We start from the raw sequence: 19812 nt of genomic DNA on the forward strand, positions 1-19812 counted from the left end.
GTTGATTTCCAAGTACACTCGAACGCAAGTCAAGTTCGTACAGTTTTGGAGCTGACAGAATGGTGTCTGGAGAGGGCCACGACCCCACACGTTCTCTGCTGGTCCACGAGAACTCTTGAGTTTTTCTAGAATATTTTGTGTTTACTTCTGCAGATCTAAAACACACCCCTGGAAGGAAACACAGAAGCGCCTGTTATCTCGAGAGATGACACAAACGTGCCTTTAGAGCAGGGGTCGGTAGATGGTGGCCAACCACCGATTTTTGTGAGCAAAGTTTCATTGGAACACAGTCATGAAGGTCAGAGAAGCTCCGAGAACAGGCTAGTGCCTGCACACCTGACCAACCCAACTCAAGCAAACAGCACTGGGGGAAACACCAGGGCAAGGACTAAGGTCCACGTGGCAGAGTGACGGTGGCAGCAGCAGGAACCACAGCCAGATGCCTACGTGGCGAGGTAGGTGGCAGCTTAGGCCTAAGTGCAAGGCCTCCAAGAACATTTGGGGAGCCTGGCCTTCGAGGTCAATGCCGTGCTGTGCATGGGAGGAGGTTGTGCTGCATCTCTGGGTTCCACCCAGGAGATGCCAGGGGCCCCCCCAACCCCAAGCAGTGACAGCCCAACAGGCCTCCAGGTATTGCCTAATGTCCTCAGAGGGGCAGAGCACCCCAATTTCATCCAGGAAATGATGACCAGAAGGACATTCTGCAAGGGCTGAAGCGAGGGCCACTCTCAGATGTGAGGCCACCCCAAGCGGTCCCCGCGCACCAGCTGAGCCCTGCCGAGTGCCACCCCGGCTTGTCCCGACCCCACGCTTGCCCCTGCCAACTCGAGCACTGCTTACGGAGCCATCGGAGGTGCTGGCGCCCACTTTGACCCCGTGAGCGTTCCAGCACACCTCGAGGATGCCACCGGTGCCTCAGTAGCTGTGGACGAGACTGCCACTCTGCGGAGAAAGCACAGTGACCAGCGCTTACCACACGGGGTGCAGCCCTTCTGCCCGCCCAGGTGCTGCACGGGTCTCGGGGACAGCGGGGAGCGGCTCATAAAGGGGAAAAGAAGGTGGTGGCTCCTCCAAGGAGGGACGTCTCCAAGATGTCTTGCTTGGAGCTGTGAGCCCCGAGGACAGCAGAAGCAGACACCTTTCCCGGGGAGGGAGTGGCCCTGGGTGTCTGTCGCGGGCAAGGGCACAGCCAGGCGGAGCCGGACAGACAGCCCAGGACTGGGCTCTCCATGGGGGGCGGCAGCTCATTCCTGAGCGCCAGTTCCCCGCTGGCTCTTCTGAGCCCAGGTCACTGCAAACACAGCTACTCGGGCATTACTTTGCAAAGGACTCAACCCCGAGGGTCAAGAGATGACCTGAGGATTCCAGACATGGACACACTTGTCAAAGGAGCCGCTGGCCAAGTACTTCCCGTCGGGGCTAAAAGCGACACTGTAGACAGGTTCCTGGTGTTTGGTCAGCGTGTGGATACACGCCCCTCGCTCCACATCCCACAGCCGGACCGTGGAGTCAAACGAAGCACTGCGGAGACGGAGGGGACACGTTATCACCTGCGCACGCGGGCGTTTAGCACAGGTCCCTCCAACACGGGCCACACCTCACAGGAGCTGTCTCTCTCTCCCCGCTTCTAGGTCCAGATCGGTGAGCTTCTCCTCCTGAAATGCAACTCAGATGCGGTGAAAACAAAGCCATCGTCACAAAACAAACAACTTTTGGTGCTGTTATTACGAAAGCAAATTGATACCCACGTTCCTATGTTTCTGCATTTGTTTAAAGATATAAAGGGTAAATACTTTTGTGGAATATTTATCAAGTTTTCTAAGATGCTCTTACATTGAAAAACTTCTCTTGTTACCAACAAATGCAGATAGCCAGGTTTGGAAAAACAGAGAATAGAGTGAATAAATATTTATAAAATTTTTAATCCAACAGGAATTAAAACACAGTCACATCTACACATTCGACCACACTGCTGAGAGCTGCAAATTTCAGTTATTTTCAAATTTAAAATAAAGTACCTATCACAAACCTGCTATCTGCCTTTCTTTTTCTCTACAGGGCTGGTACCACACTGTCCTTCTCGTGTGTGCTGACTAAAGGGTCATTTAGGTTCCTAATGGGTAACACGTGACACAAAAGGACCCCCCGATTCACCAATACATGATTATAGCAAGCGGCGCTGTATCGTAGTAATTAAAGTGGCTTTTAGGACAATTACGTGAAATAAGAGAATCACGGCCTTTGTGTTATTCTGTTCAACCACTCGGCTGATACAGGGATTCTTTCCAGGCTTTTCTCAGAAACAAGCTTGGTTGGGCTGAGCACTTTCCACAAGCTGCTCGCTCCTGGCGCGGCCGGCTGGCTCCCGCTGCCCCAGAGGCAGGTGGCAGGGGTTCTCCCCTGACAGGAGGTGTGTGCCCGCCTGTCACTACCCTCTCTCTGCAGCTACGCAGAATAACCCGCTGCTGCCTCCTGGTACCCAAACATTCCCCTTAACTCTCCTCTCTTGTAGGCTAAGGGGACATCCACATTTCATGGGTCCAGATCCTGGTCTTCAGACCCCTAAGTAGCTCGGCATTGGGTCTCAGAATCTCTTTAGCTTGTTCTTCTAAAAGTTCTTCCTGTAATAACGAGAGTGGAACGTTCTACTCTTAATGGGGTCTGGCGAGCATCAGGGCACAATAATGCTCTTGAATGAAGCCTAAAGCCACGTGGTTTGGGGGAGGCCACCTTTGTCACTTATAACCCCTCTTCCCAATTCTGGCGGTGACTGGCTGGCCACTCCACTCCCGCCCAAGCTGGTGTCTTAGGGGACCCACTATATAAACTGTCAGGTCAAGTCTGGCTGTGGCTGGGGGAACCTTTAGCCCTGCTTGAAATTCCTGCCCCTGGAAGCCCTGAGTTGAACGAATAAACCAAGCCCAAGGTCCGAGGTGAACTCTTTCCATTTCCTTTCTCTGCTGTCAGGAAAACCTTCAGCAAAGCCAAGTGCCTGAAGCCCTCTCAACACGTGCCTTCTCCCAGCCTCACTTCAAAGTTCTATCTCGGCCCCTTCAAAAGGGAGCTGCGACGTTCAGTGCTCCAGCAAAACGTCCTGTTCTCTCTGCGTATGAGGAAGTTCTGCTGCTGTGCTGCTGACTCAGTGACAGCGGGCCAGGCTGCGTTCAGGAGCCGAGGCTGGGCTGTGCAGGGGTGGTGTTTTACCTCGCCAGCATGATGTTGGAGTTGGGGATGCTGGTGGGCGGCCCGGTGGGACTCCAGTTGAGGGTGTATATCTCTTTGCTGTGAGCTTTCAGGTCGTGCACACACGTGTCCTGCTTCATGCTCCAGATCTAGAAAACACAGTGGTAACAGTATGAGCAAGCTACGTCCCTCCAGTGAGCCAAGAGACTGCTGGCTGTGAACTGTACACAAGCCATTGGAGTGTCCCACTGGAAAAACTGCAGGTCATTGCCCAGGAAGGGCTGGGACTCCTAGCAGGACCCTTGACTGGGACATCAGAGTTCACTGGGCGAGAGCTAATCTGACAGTCAGTAATGGGACAAATTACGGAGGAAGGAAGAGGACTCAATACAGATAACCCCCAAAGGAACAGGGAATGTGAGACTTGCGTTGAGTACTGGGGGCTGTTTAGGGTTAAACAGCTCATCCCTGCAGATGCCAACCTTACCTTTAATGTCATGTCCTCAGAGCGGGATGCTAGCCACGTTCCAGAGGGATCCCATTTGATAGCATTGACCTCATTCTGAAAGATAGAACGGGTTTGGAAAAGAAATCAAGGCCTGAGATCAGACCCAGTGGCTGTCCACCAGGGGACAGTAGCGCTCTGTCATCAGGGTGGCCGTCCACCAGGGGGCAGTAGCACTCTGTCATCATGGTGGCCGTCCACCAGGGGGCAACAGGGCTCTGTCATCCGGCCGACCATCCACCAGGGGCAATAGTGCTCTGTAATCCCAGCAGCTGTCCACAAGTGGGCAGCAGCACTTTCTCATCCTGCTTACCGTCCAGCAGGGGGCAGAAGCGCTCTGTCATCCGGCCGACCATCCACCAGGGGGCAATAGTGCTCTGTCATCCGGCCGACCATCCACCAGGGGCAATAGTGCTCTGTAACCCCCCTGGCTGTCCTCAAGGGAGCAGTAGCACTCTCTCATCCTGCCTACTGTCCACCAGGGGTCAGTAGTGCTCTGTCATCCCAGTGACTGTCCACAAGGGGGCAGTAGCACCCTCTCTTCCTGCCTACCATCCACCAGGGGGCAGTAGTGCTCTGTCATCCTGCCATCCACCAGGGGGCCATAGTGCTCTGTCATCCCAGTGGCTGTCCACAAGGGGGGTTGTAGCACCCTGTCATCCCAGCAGCTGTACACAAGTGGGCAGTAGCACTCTCTCATCCTGCCTACCGTCCGCCAGAGACTGCTGGTGGGGGCATTAGCGTTCTGTCATCCTGCTGGCCATCCTCCAGGGGGAGCAAGATTCTGTCATCCTGCTGACCGGCCACCTGACTGGGACTTTCCCCGAAAGCAAAGCACAGAGCCTGGGAGGCCATGCGTTTTGCTTTCTCTCACTTTGCCTTTTTCATTTCTATAAAAGCACAGCCATATACCACAAATGAGCAGCCACCCTCATCAATATTTCTTGAAGGGAAAAACTTCCATACTGGGAAGGAAGCAAATGAAGAATTCACATACAATATAGGCAGCAAATAAAAACACCAAAACCACAGCTCTTTTTAAATCTGGACATGGAAATCACTTCCCTGTGCATTTTTAATGCACCAGCTACTCCTTCTATCTAAATCTGCTACATTTTTCTGGCGAGTGGCAGTGGACGGGGGTCAATGCAGACAAACGAAGCCCCTCAGCCACGGTGGGGTTCCACGGGGAACAGGAGGCCCGTGTGCCCCAAGCGCACGAGCACACGCCAGAGCCCCGAGGGTGGCTCTGTGAGAACACACAGGAGAAACAAAACCCACCCAAGGGGCTTGCGCTCCAGTGCGAACAGCCTGGAAATACAAAGGGCAGGGGAGTTCTACCAGGCAGCTCAGCATGCTGGGTGCACAAAGGAACAGGACTGTTCCTGAGGGCCACCAGGGCCCCGAGACCCCGAGGCTAAGCCCTGGGGGACAAAGGCAAATGGTACTCGGCAGGCAAGGGAGAGGGGTACACACAGGGAACACGGTTCTACAAAGGAACAGCCTGTGGCAGAGGAACACTGTGCCGTACATGGAGACCAAGGAGAAGGTGCACCCACAAGGGTCTTTTCCTTAGGTTGACTGTAGGGCCCCATCTGCTCAGGACAATCCCACAATATTATGCCTGCTGTCCAGCCCAACAATTAACTAACTTCACACTCATAATTCATTTTCTAAATAATTTCACACTCCTAAGATCTCTGGTTTGGAGGACAAATTATACGGTCACACTACTCTTTAAGGAAACTGAGTTCTCAAGGGTGTGAAGAAAAGAAGTGACAGGGCCACCTCAGTGTTCCACATGGCACGGATGGCCTGGGGAAAGGGAGGAAGAAAGCCTGGAGGCCAGGGAGTACAAACTGGTCTTTGAACATCCTTTGCCGTAGCAGCTGTAGTGTCCCAATTGTCAGGGGAAAGAAAACACCAGCGCGAGGAGAGGACGTTTCCCCTTCTGGTTTATCACAGCATTTTGCGCCTTTGTTTTGTCTTTTGTTTTTGTTTTTTTGGCACAGCTTCCTTTTCTCTAGTTTTCCGTTCTGCCATCAGAGCCTCCTCCGGATGGAAACCACACCGTGCACGTCTAGCTTCCTGTTTCCTGGGCTGAATGTCCTGGGTGGAGACCACTCTTCCCCCTCTGATATGACTGTGTGCATGCTTTTGATTTTGCTTGTTGGTTTTGGAACTTCTTGATGAAGATTACGAAAACATATAGACTCCTGTGGCCAGGGACGAGTTGATTTCCAAGTACACTCGAACGCAAGTCAAGTTCGTACAGTTTTGGAGCTGACAGAATGGTGTCTGGAGAGGGCCACGACCCCACACGTTCTCTGCTGGTCCACGAGAACTCTTGAGTTTTTCTAGAATATTTTGTGTTTACTTCTGCAGATCTAAAACACACCCCTGGAAGGAAAGACAGAGGCGCCTGTTATCTCGAGAGATGACACAAACGTGCCTTTAGAGCAGGGGTCGGTAGATGGTGGCCAACCACCGATTTTTGTGAGCAAAGTTTCATTGGAACACAGTCATGAAGGTCAGAGAAGCTCCGAGAACAGGCTAGTGCCTGCACACCTGACCAACCCAACTCAAGCAAACAGCACTGGGGGAAACACCAGGGCAAGGACTAAGGTCCACGTGGCAGAGTGACGGTGGCAGCAGCAGGAACCACAGCCAGATGCCTACGTGGCGAGGTAGGTGGCAGCTTAGGCCTAAGTGCAAGGCCTCCAAGAACATTTGGGGAGCCTGGCCTTCGAGGTCAATGCCGTGCTGTGCATGGGAGGAGGTTGTGCTGCATCTCTGGGTTCCACCCAGGAGATGCCAGGGGCCCCCCCAACCCCAAGCAGTGACAGCCCAACAGGCCTCCAGGTATTGCCTAATGTCCTCAGAGGGGCAGAGCACCCCAATTTCATCCAGGAAATGATGACCAGAAGGACATTCTGCAAGGGCTGAAGCGAGGGCCACTCTCAGATGTGAGGCCACCCCAAGCGGTCCCCGCGCACCAGCTGAGCCCTGCCGAGTGCCACCCCGGCTTGTCCCGACCCCACGCTTGCCCCTGCCAACTCGAGCACTGCTTACGGAGCCATCGGAGGTGCTGGCGCCCACTTTGACCCCGTGAGCGTTCCAGCACACCTCGAGGATGCCACCGGTGCCTCAGTAGCTGTGGACGAGACTGCCACTCTGCGGAGAAAGCACAGTGACCAGCGCTTACCACACGGGGTGCAGCCCTTCTGCCCGCCCAGGTGCTGCACGGGTCTCGGGGACAGCGGGGAGCGGCTCATAAAGGGGAAAAGAAGGTGCTGGCTCCTCCAAGGAGGGACGTCTCCAAGATGTCTTGCTTGGAGCTGTGAGCCCCGAGGACAGCAGAAGCAGACACCTTTCCCGGGGAGGGAGTGGCCCTGGGTGTCTGTCGCGGGCAAGGGCACAGCCAGGCGGAGCCGGACAGACAGCCCAGGACTGGGCTCTCCATGGGGGGCGGCAGCTCATTCCTGAGCGCCAGTTCCCCGCTGGCTCTTCTGAGCCCAGGTCACTGCAAACACAGCTACTCGGGCATTACTTTGCAAAGGACTCAACCCCGAGGGTCAAGAGATGACCTGAGTATTCCGGCCATGGACACACTTGTCAAAGGAGCCGCTGGCCAAGTACTTCCCGTCGGGGCTAAAAGCGACACTGTAGACAGGTTCCTGGTGTTTGGTCAGCGTGTGGATACACGCCCCTCGCTCCACATCCCACAGCCGGACCGTGCAGTCAAACGAAGCACTGCGGAGACGGAGGGGACACGTTATCACCTGCGCACGCGGGCGTTTAGCACAGGTCCCTCCAACACGGGCCACACCTCACAGGAGCTGTCTCTCTCTCCCCGCTTCTAGGTCCAGATCGGTGAGCTTCTCCTCCTGAAATGCAACTCAGATGCGGTGAAAACAAAGCCATCGTCACAAAACAAACAACTTTTGGTGCTGTTATTACGAAAGCAAATTGATACCCACGTTCCTATGTTTCTGCATTTGTTTAAAGATATAAAGGGTAAATACTTTTGTGGAATATTTATCAAGTTTTCTAAGATGCTCTTACATTGAAAAACTTCTCTTGTTACCAACAAATGCAGATAGCCAGGTTTGGAAAAACAGAGAATAGAGTGAATAAATATTTATAAAATTTTTAATCCAACAGGAATTAAAACACAGTCACATCTACACATTCGACCACACTGCTGAGAGCTGCAAATTTCAGTTATTTTCAAATTTAAAATAAAGTACCTATCACAAACCTGCTATCTGCCTTTCTTTTTCTCTACAGGGCTGGTACCACACTGTCCTTCTCGTGTGTGCTGACTAAAGGGTCATTTAGGTTCCTAATGGGTAACACGTGACACAAAAGGACCCCCCGATTCACCAATACATGATTATAGCAAGCGGCGCTGTATCGTAGTAATTAAAGTGGCTTTTAGGACAATTACGTGAAATAAGAGAATCACGGCCTTTGTGTTATTCTGTTCAACCACTCGGCTGATACAGGGATTCTTTCCAGGCTTTTCTCAGAAACAAGCTTGGTTGGGCTGAGCACTTTCCACAAGCTGCTCGCTCCTGGCGCGGCCGGCTGGCTCCCGCTGCCCCAGAGGCAGGTGGCAGGGGTTCTCCCCTGACAGGAGGTGTGTGCCCGCCTGTCACTACCCTCTCTCTGCAGCTACGCAGAATAACCCGCTGCTGCCTCCTGGTACCCAAACATTCCCCTTAACTCTCCTCTCTTGTAGGCTAAGGGGACATCCACATTTCATGGGTCCAGATCCTGGTCTTCAGACCCCTAAGTAGCTCGGCATTGGGTCTCAGAATCTCTTTAGCTTGTTCTTCTAAAAGTTCTTCCTGTAATAACGAGAGTGGAACGTTCTACTCTTAATGGGGTCTGGCGAGCATCAGGGCACAATAATGCTCTTGAATGAAGCCTAAAGCCACGTGGTTTGGGGGAGGCCACCTTTGTCACTTATAACCCCTCTTCCCAATTCTGGCGGTGACTGGCTGGCCACTCCACTCCCGCCCAAGCTGGTGTCTTAGGGGACCCACTATATAAACTGTCAGGTCAAGTCTGGCTGTGGCTGGGGGAACCTTTAGCCCTGCTTGAAATTCCTGCCCCTGGAAGCCCTGAGTTGAACGAATAAACCAAGCCCAAGGTCCGAGGTGAACTCTTTCCATTTCCTTTCTCTGCTGTCAGGAAAACCTTCAGCAAAGCCAAGTGCCTGAAGCCCTCTCAACACGTGCCTTCTCCCAGCCTCACTTCAAAGTTCTATCTCGGCCCCTTCAAAAGGGAGCTGCGACGTTCAGTGCTCCAGCAAAACGTCCTGTTCTCTCTGCGTATGAGGAAGTTCTGCTGCTGTGCTGCTGACTCAGTGACAGCGGGCCAGGCTGCGTTCAGGAGCCGAGGCTGGGCTGTGCAGGGGTGGTGTTTTACCTCGCCAGCATGATGTTGGAGTTGGGGATGCTGGTGCGCGGCCCGGTGGGACTCCAGTTGAGGGTGTATATCTCTTTGCTGTGAGCTTTCAGGTCGGGCACACACGTGTCCTGCTTCATGCTCCAGATCTAGAAAACACAGTGGTAACTATATGAGCAAGCTACGTCCCTCCAGTGAGCCAAGAGACTGCTGGCTGTGAACTGTACACAAGCCATTGGAGTGTCCCACTGGAAAAACTGCAGGTCATTGCCCAGGAAGGGCTGGGACTCCTAGCAGGACCCTTGACTGGGACATCAGAGTTCACTGGGCGAGAGCTAATCTGACAGTCAGTAATGGGACAAATTACGGAGGAAGGAAGAGGACTCAATACAGATAACCCCCAAAGGAACAGGGAATGTGAGACTTGCGTTGAGTACTGGGGGCTGTTTAGGGTTAAACAGCTCATCCCTGCAGATGCCAACCTTACCTTTAATGTCATGTCCTCAGAGCGGGATGCTAGCCACGTTCCAGAGGGATCCCATTTGATAGCATTGACCTCATTCTGAAAGATAGAACGGGTTTGGAAAAGAAATCAAGGCCTGAGATCACACCCAGTGGCTGTCCACCAGGGGACAGTAGCGCTCTGTCATCAGGGTGGCCGTCCACCAGGGGGCAGTAGCACTCTGTCACCCTGCCGTCCACCAGGGGGCAACAGGGCTCTGTCATCCGGCCGACCATCCACCAGGGGCAATAGTGCTCTGTAATCCCAGCAGCTGTCCACAAGTGGGCAGCAGCACTTTCTCATCCTGCTTACCGTCCAGCAGGGGGCAGAAGCGCTCTGTCATCCGGCCGACCATCCACCAGGGGGCAATAGTGCTCTGTCATCCGGCCGACCATCCACCAGGGGCAATAGTGCTCTGTAACCCCCCTGGCTGTCCTCAAGGGAGCAGTAGCACTCTCTCATCCTGCCTACTGTCCACCAGGGGTCAGTAGTGCTCTGTCATCCCAGTGACTGTCCACAAGGGGGCAGTAGCACCCTCTCTTCCTGCCTACCATCCACCAGGGGGCAGTAGTGCTCTGTCATCCTGCCATCCACCAGGGGGCCATAGTGCTCTGTCATCCCAGTGGCTGTCCACAAGGGGGGTTGTAGCACCCTGTCATCCCAGCAGCTGTACACAAGTGGGCAGTAGCACTCTCTCATCCTGCCTACCGTCCGCCAGAGACTGCTGGTGGGGGCATTAGCGTTCTGTCATCCTGCTGGCCATCCTCCAGGGGGAGCAAGATTCTGTCATCCTGCTGACCGGCCACCTGACTGGGACTTTCCCCGAAAGCAAAGCACAGAGCCTGGGAGGCCATGCGTTTTGCTTTCTCTCACTTTGCCTTTTTCATTTCTATAAAAGCACAGCCATATACCACAAATGAGCAGCCACCCTCATCAATATTTCTTGAAGGGAAAAACTTCCATACTGGGAAGGAAGCAAATGAAGAATTCACATACAATATAGGCAGCAAATAAAAACACCAAAACCACAGCTCTTTTTAAAACTGGACATGGAAATCACTTCCCTGTGCATTTTTAATGCAACACCTACTCCTTCTATCTAAATCTGCTACATTTTTCTGGCGAGTGGCAGTGGACGGGGGTCAATGCAGACAAACGAAGCCCCTCAGCCACGGTGGGGTTCCACGGGGAACAGGAGGCCCGTGTGCCCCAAGCGCACGAGCACACGCCAGAGCCCCGAGGGTGGCTCTGTGAGAACACACAGGAGAAACAAAACCCACCCAAGGGGCTTGCGCTCCAGTGCGAACAGCCTGGAAATACAAAGGGCAGGGGAGTTCTACCAGGCAGCTCAGCATGCTGGGTGCACAAAGGAACAGGACTGTTCCTGAGGGCCACCAGGGCCCCGAGACCCCGAGGCTAAGCCCTGGGGGACAAAGGCAAATGGTACTCGGCAGGCAAGGGAGAGGGGTACACACAGGGAACACGGTTCTACAAAGGAACAGCCTGTGGCAGAGGAACACTGTGCCGTACATGGAGACCAAGGAGAAGGTGCACCCACAAGGGTCTTTTCCTTAGGTTGACTGTAGGGCCCCATCTGCTCAGGACAATCCCACAATATTATGCCTGCTGTCCAGCCCAACAATTAACTAACTTCACACTCATAATTCATTTTCTAAATAATTTCACACTCCTAAGATCTCTGGTTTGGAGGACAAATTATACGGTCACACTACTCTTTAAGGAAACTGAGTTCTCAAGGGTGTGAAGAAAAGAAGTGACAGGGCCACCTCAGTGTTCCACATGGCACGGATGGCCTGGGGAAAGGGAGGAAGAAAGCCTGGAGGCCAGGGAGTACAAACTGGTCTTTGAACATCCTTTGCCGTAGCAGCTGTAGTGTCCCAATTGTCAGGGGAAAGAAAACACCAGCGCGAGGAGAGGACGTTTCCCCTTCTGGTTTATCACAGCATTTTGCGCCTTTGTTTTGTCTTTTGTTTTTGTTTTTTTGGCACAGCTTCCTTTTCTCTTGTTTTCCGTTCTGCCATCAGAGCCTCCTCCGGATGGAAACCACACCGTGCACGTCTAGCTTCCTGTTTCCTGGGCTGAATGTCCTGGGTGGAGACCACTCTTCCCCCTCTGATATGACTGTGTGCATGCTTTTGATTTTGCTTGTTGGTTTTGGAACTTCTTGATGAAGATTACGAAAACATATAGACTCCTGTGGCCAGGGACGAGTTGATTTCCAAGTACACTCGAACGCAAGTCAAGTTCGTACAGTTTTGGAGCTGACAGAATGGTGTCTGGAGAGGGCCACGACCCCACACGTTCTCTGCTGGTCCACGAGAACTCTTGAGTTTTTCTAGAATATTTTGTGTTTACTTCTGCAGATCTAAAACACACCCCTGGAAGGAAAGACAGAGGCGCCTGTTATCTCGAGAGATGACACAAACGTGCCTTTAGAGCAGGGGTCGGTAGATGGTGGCCAACCACCGATTTTTGTGAGCAAAGTTTCATTGGAACACAGTCATGAAGGTCAGAGAAGCTCCGAGAACAGGCTAGTGCCTGCACACCTGACCAACCCAACTCAAGCAAACAGCACTGGGGGAAACACCAGGGCAAGGACTAAGGTCCACGTGGCAGAGTGACGGTGGCAGCAGCAGGAACCACAGCCAGATGTCTACGTGGCGAGGTAGGTGGCAGCTTAGGCCTAAGTGCAAGGCCTCCAAGAACATTTGGGGAGCCTGGCCTTCGAGGTCAATGCCGTGCTGTGCATGGGAGGAGGTTGTGCTGCATCTCTGGGTTCCACCCAGGAGATGCCAGGGGCCCCCCCAACCCCAAGCAGTGACAGCCCAACAGGCCTCCAGATATTGCCTAATGTCCTCAGAGGGGCAGAGCACCCCAATTTCATCCAGGAAATGATGACCAGAAGGACATTCTGCAAGGGCTGAAGCGAGGGCCACTCTCAGATGTGAGGCCACCCCAAGCGGTCCCTGCGCACCAGCTGAGCCCTGCCGAGTGCCACCCCGGCTTGTCCCGACCCCACGCTTGCCCCTGCCAACTCGAGCACTGCTTACGGAGCCATCGGAGGTGCTGGCGCCCACTTTGACCCCGTGAGCGTTCCAGCACACCTCGAGGATGCCACCGGTGCCTCAGTAGCTGTGGACGAGACTGCCACTCTGCGGAGAAAGCACAGTGACCAGCGCTTACCACACGGGGTGCAGCCCTTCTGCCCGCCCAGGTGCTGCACGGGTCTCGGGGACAGCGGGGAGCGGCTCATAAAGGGGAAAAGAAGGTGCTGGCTCCTCCAAGGAGGGACGTCTCCAAGATGTCTTGCTTGGAGCTGTGAGCCCCGAGGACAGCAGAAGCAGACACCTTTCCCGGGGAGGGAGTGGCCCTGGGTGTCTGTCGCGGGCAAGGGCACAGCCAGGCGGAGCCGGACAGACAGCCCAGGACTGGGCTCTCCATGGGGGGCGGCAGCTCATTCCTGAGCGCCAGTTCCCCGCTGGCTCTTCTGAGCCCAGGTCACTGCAAACACAGCTACTCGGGCATTACTTTGCAAAGGACTCAACCCCGAGGGTCAAGAGATGACCTGAGGATTCCGGCCATGGACACACTTGTCAAAGGAGCCGCTGGCCAAGTACTTCCCGTCGGGGCTAAAAGCGACACTGTAGACAGGTTCCTGGTGTTTGGTCAGCGTGTGGATACACGCCCCTCGCTCCACATCCCACAGCCGGACCGTGCAGTCAAACGAAGCACTGCGGAGACGGAGGGGACACGTTATCACCTGCGCACGCGGGCGTTTAGCACAGGTCCCTCCAACACGGGCCACACCTCACAGGAGCTGTCTCTCTCTCCCCGCTTCTAGGTCCAGATCGGTGAGCTTCTCCTCCTGAAATGCAACTCAGATGCGGTGAAAACAAAGCCATCGTCACAAAACAAACAACTTTTGGTGCTGTTATTACGAAAGCAAATTGATACCCACGTTCCTATGTTTCTGCATTTGTTTAAAGATATAAAGGGTAAATACTTTTGTGGAATATTTATCAAGTTTTCTAAGATGCTCTTACATTGAAAAACTTCTCTTGTTACCAACAAATGCAGATAGCCAGGTTTGGAAAAACAGAGAATAGAGTGAATAAATATTTATAAAATTTTTAATCCAACAGGAATTAAAACACAGTCACATCTACACATTCGACCACACTGCTGAGAGCTGCAAATTTCAGTTATTTTCAAATTTAAAATAAAGTACCTATCACAAACCTGCTATCTGCCTTTCTTTTTCTCTACAGGGCTGGTACCACACTGTCCTTCTCGTGTGTGCTGACTAAAGGGTCATTTAGGTTCCTAATGGGTAACACGTGACACAAAAGGACCCCCCGATTCACCAATACATGATTATAGCAAGCGGCGCTGTATCGTAGTAATTAAAGTGGCTTTTAGGACAATTACGTGAAATAAGAGAATCACGGCCTTTGTGTTATTCTGTTCAACCACTCGGCTGATACAGGGATTCTTTCCAGGCTTTTCTAAGAAACAAGCTTGGTTGGGCTGAGCACTTTCCACAAGCTGCTCGCTCCTGGCGCGGCCGGCTGGCTCCCGCTGCCCCAGAGGCAGGTGGCAGGGGTTCTCCCCTGACAGGAGGTGTGTGCCCGCCTGTCACTACCCTCTCTCTGCAGCTACGCAGAATAACCCGCTGCTGCCTCCTGGTACCCAAACATTCCCCTTAACTCTCCTCTCTTGTAGGCTAAGGGGACATCCACATTTCATGGGTCCAGATCCTGGTCTTCAGACCCCTAAGTAGCTCGGCATTGGGTCTCAGAATCTCTTTAGCTTGTTCTTCTAAAAGTTCTTCCTGTAATAACGAGAGTGGAACGTTCTACTCTTAATGGGGTCTGGCGAGCATCAGGGCACAATAATGCTCTTGAATGAAGCCTAAAGCCACGTGGTTTGGGGGAGGCCACCTTTGTCACTTATAACCCCTCTTCCCAATTCTGGCGGTGACTGGCTGGCCACTCCACTCCCGCCCAAGCTGGTGTCTTAGGGGACCCACTATATAAACTGTCAGGTCAAGTCTGGCTGTGGCTGGGGGAACCTTTAGCCCTGCTTGAAATTCCTGCCCCTGGAAGCCCTGAGTTGAACGAATAAACCAAGCCCAAGGTCCGAGGTGAACTCTTTCCATTTCCTTTCTCTGCTGTCAGGAAAACCTTCAGCAAAGCCAAGTGCCTGAAGCCCTCTCAACACGTGCCTTCTCCCAGCCTCACTTCAAAGTTCTATCTCGGCCCCTTCAAAAGGGAGCTGCGACGTTCAGTGCTCCAGCAAAACGTCCTGTTCTCTCTGCGTATGAGGAAGTTCTGCTGCTGTGCTGCTGACTCAGTGACAGCGGGCCAGGCTGCGTTCAGGAGCCGAGGCTGGGCTGTGCAGGGGTGGTGTTTTACCTCGCCAGCATGATGTTGGAGTTGGGGATGCTGGTGCGCGGCCCGGTGGGACTCCAGTTGAGGGTGTATATCTCTTTGCTGTGAGCTTTCAGGTCGGGCACACACGTGTCCTGCTTCATGCTCCAGATCTAGAAAACACAGTGGTAACTATATGAGCAAGCTACGTCCCTCCAGTGAGCCAAGAGACTGCTGGCTGTGAACTGTACACAAGCCATTGGAGTGTCCCACTGGAAAAACTGCAGGTCATTGCCCAGGAAGGGCTGGGACTCCTAGCAGGACCCTTGACTGGGACATCAGAGTTCACTGGGCGAGAGCTAATCTGACAGTCAGTAATGGGACAAATTACGGAGGAAGGAAGAGGACTCAATACAGATAACCCCCAAAGGAACAGGGAATGTGAGACTTGCGTTGAGTACTGGGGGCTGTTTAGGGTTAAACAGCTCATCCCTGCAGATGCCAACCTTACCTTTAATGTCATGTCCTCAGAGCGGGATGCTAGCCACGTTCCAGAGGGATCCCATTTGATAGCATTGACCTCATTCTGAAAGATAGAACGGGTTTGGAAAAGAAATCAAGGCCTGAGATCAGACCCAGTGGCTGTCCACCAGGGGACAGTAGCGCTCTGTCATCATGGTGGCCGTCCACCAGGGGGCAGTAGCACTCTGTCACCCTGCCGTCCACCAGGGGGCAACAGGGCTCTGTCATCCGGCCGACCATCCACCAGGGGCAATAGTGCTCTGTAATCCCAGCAGCTGTCCACAAGTGGGCAGCAGCACTTTCTCATCCTGCTTACCGTCCAGCAGGGGGCAGAAGCGCTCTGTCATCCGGCCGACCATCCACCAGGGGGCAATAGTGCTCTGTCATCCGGCCGACCATCCACCAGGGGCAATAGTGCTCTGTAACCCCCCTGGCTGTCCTCAAGGGAGCAGTAGCACTCTCTCATCCTGCCTACTGTCCACCAGGGGTCAGTAGTGCTCTGTCATCCCAGTGACTGTCCACAAGGGGGCAGTAGCACCCTCTCTTCCTGCCTACCATCCACCAGGGGGCAGTAGTGCTCTGTCATCCTGCCATCCACCAGGGGGCCATAGTGCTCTGTCATCCCAGTGGCTGTCCACAAGGGGGGTTGTAGCACCCTGTCATCCCAGCAGCTGTACACAAGTGGGCAGTAGCACTCTCTCATCCTGCCTACCGTCCGCCAGAGACTGCTGGTGGGGGCATTAGCGTTCTGTCATCCTGCTGGCCATCCTCCAGGGGGAGCAAGATTCTGTCATCCTGCTGACCGGCCACCTGACTGGGACTTTCCCCGAAAGCAAAGCACAGAGCCTGGGAGGCCATGCGTTTTGCTTTCTCTCACTTTGCCTTTTTCATTTCTATAAAAGCACAGCCATATACCACAAATGAGCAGCCACCCTCATCAATATTTCTTGAAGGGAAAAACTTCCATACTGGGAAGGAAGCAAATGAAGAATTCACATACAATATAGGCAGCAAATAAAAACACCAAAACCACAGCTCTTTTTAAAACTGGACATGGAAATCACTTCCCTGTGCATTTTTAATGCAACACCTACTCCTTCTATCTAAATCTGCTACATTTTTCTGGCGAGTGGCAGTGGACGGGGGTCAATGCAGACAAACGAAGCCCCTCAGCCACGGTGGGGTTCCACGGGGAACAGGAGGCCCGTGTGCCCCAAGCGCACGAGCACACGCCAGAGCCCCGAGGGTGGCTCTGTGAGAACACACAGGAGAAACAAAACCCACCCAAGGGGCTTGCGCTCCAGTGCGAACAGCCTGGAAATACAAAGGGCAGGGGAGTTCTACCAGGCAGCTCAGCATGCTGGGTGCACAAAGGAACAGGACTGTTCCTGAGGGCCACCAGGGCCCCGAGACCCCGAGGCTAAGCCCTGGGGGACAAAGGCAAATGGTACTCGGCAGGCAAGGGAGAGGGGTACACACAGGGAACACGGTTCTACAAAGGAACAGCCTGTGGCAGAGGAACACTGTGCCGTACATGGAGACCAAGGAGAAGGTGCACCCACAAGGGTCTTTTCCTTAGGGTGACTGTAGGGCCCCATCTGCTCAGGACAATCCCACAATATTATGCCTGCTGTCCAGCCCAACAATTAACTAACTTCACACTCATAATTCATTTTCTAAATAATTTCACACTCCTAAGATCTCTGGTTTGGAGGACAAATTATACGGCCACACTACTCTTTAAGGAAACTGAGTTCTCAAGGGTGTGAAGAAAAGAAGTGACAGGGCCACCTCAGTGTTCCACATGGCACGGATGGCCTGGGGAAAGGGAGGAAGAAAGCCTGGAGGCCAGGGAGTACAAACTGGTCTTTGAACATCCTTTGCCGTAGCAGCTGTAGTGTCCCAATTGTCAGGGGAAAGAAAACACCAGCGCGAGGAGAGGACGTTTCCCCTTCTGGTTTATCACAGCATTTTGCGCCTTTGTTTTGTCTTTTGTTTTTGTTTTTTTGGCACAGCTTCCTTTTCTCTTGTTTTCCGTTCTGCCATCAGAGCCTCCTCCGGATGGAAACCACACCGTGCACGTCTAGCTTCCTGTTTCCTGGGCTGAATGTCCTGGGTGGAGACCACTCTTCCCCCTCTGATATGACTGTGTGCATGCTTTTGATTTTGCTTGTTGGTTTTGGAACTTCTTGATGAAGATTACGAAAACATATAGACTCCTGTGGCCAGGGACGAGTTGATTTCCAAGTACACTCGAACGCAAGTCAAGTTCGTACAGTTTTGGAGCTGACAGAATGGTGTCTGGAGAGGGCCACGACCCCACACGTTCTCTGCTGGTCCACGAGAACTCTTGAGTTTTTCTAGAATATTTTGTGTTTACTTCTGCAGATCTAAAACACACCCCTGGAAGGAAAGACAGAGGCGCCTGTTATCTCGAGAGATGACACAAACGTGCCTTTAGAGCAGGGGTCGGTAGATGGTGGCCAACCACCGATTTTTGTGAGCAAAGTTTCATTGGAACACAGTCATGAAGGTCAGAGAAGCTCCGAGAACAGGCTAGTGCCTGCACACCTGACCAACCAAACTCAAGCAAACAGCACTGGGGGAAACACCAGGGCAAGGACTAAGGTCCACGTGGCAGAGTGACGGTGGCAGCAGCAGGAACCACAGCCAGATGCCTACGTGGCGAGGTAGGTGGCAGCTTAGGCCTAAGTGCAAGGCCTCCAAGAACATTTGGGGAGCCTGGCCTTCGAGGTCAATGCCGTGCTGTGCATGGGAGGAGGTTGTGCTGCATCTCTGGGTTCCACCCAGGAGATGCCAGGGGCCCCCCCAACCCCAAGCAGTGACAGCCCAACAGGCCTCCAGGTATTGCCTAATGTCCTCAGAGGGGCAGAGCACCCCAATTTCATCCAGGAAATGATGACCAGAAGGACATTCTGCAAGGGCTGAAGCGAGGGCCACTCTCAGATGTGAGGCCACCCCAAGCGGTCCCTGCGCACCAGCTGAGCCCTGCCGAGTGCCACCCCGGCTTGTCCCGACCCCACGCTTGCCCCTGCCAACTCGAGCACTGCTTACGGAGCCATCGGAGGTGCTGGCGCCCACTTTGACCCCGTGAGCGTTCCAGCACACCTCGAGGATGCCACCGGTGCCTCAGTAGCTGTGGACGAGACTGCCACTCTGCGGAGAAAGCACAGTGACCAGCGCTTACCACACGGGGTGCAGCCCTTCTGCCCGCCCAGGTGCTGCACGGGTCTCGGGGACAGCGGGGAGCGGCTCATAAAGGGGAAAAGAAGGTGCTGGCTCCTCCAAGGAGGGACGTCTCCAAGATGTCTTGCTTGGAGCTGTGAGCCCCGAGGACAGCAGAAGCAGACACCTTTCCCGGGGAGGGAGTGGCCCTGGGTGTCTGTCGCGGGCAAGGGCACAGCCAGGCGGAGCCGGACAGACAGCCCAGGACTGGGCTCTCCATGGGGGGCGGCAGCTCATTCCTGAGCGCCAGTTCCCCGCTGGCTCTTCTGAGCCCAGGTCACTGCAAACACAGCTACTCGGGCATTACTTTGCAAAGGACTCAACCCCGAGGGTCAAGAGATGACCTGAGGATTCCGGCCATGGACACACTTGTCAAAGGAGCCGCTGGCCAAGTACTTCCCGTCGGGGCTAAAAGCGACACTGTAGACAGGTTCCTGGTGTTTGGTCAGCGTGTGGATACACGCCCCTCGCTCCACATCCCACAGCCGGACCGTGCAGTCAAACGAAGCACTGCGGAGACGGAGGGGACACGTTATCACCTGCGCACGCGGGCGTTTAGCACAGGTCCCTCCAACACGGGCCACACCTCACAGGAGCTGTCTCTCTCTCCCCGCTTCTAGGTCCAGATCGGTGAGCTTCTCCTCCTGAAATGCAACTCAGATGCGGTGAAAACAAAGCCATCGTCACAAAACAAACAACTTTTGGTGCTGTTATTACGAAAGCAAATTGATACCCACGTTCCTATGTTTCTGCATTTGTTTAAAGATATAAAGGGTAAATACTTTTGTGGAATATTTATCAAGTTTTCTAAGATGCTCTTACATTGAAAAACTTCTCTTGTTACCAACAAATGCAGATAGCCAGGTTTGGAAAAACAGAGAATAGAGTGAATAAATATTTATAAAATTTTTAATCCAACAGGAATTAAAACACAGTCACATCTACACATTCGACCACACTGCTGAGAGCTGCAAATTTCAGTTATTTTCAAATTTAAAATAAAGTACCTATCACAAACCTGCTATCTGCCTTTCTTTTTCTCTACAGGG

Source organism: Cynocephalus volans, chromosome Y, assembly GCF_027409185.1.
Source record: "Cynocephalus volans isolate mCynVol1 chromosome Y, mCynVol1.pri, whole genome shotgun sequence".
Taxonomy (NCBI): Eukaryota; Metazoa; Chordata; class Mammalia; order Dermoptera; family Cynocephalidae; genus Cynocephalus; species Cynocephalus volans.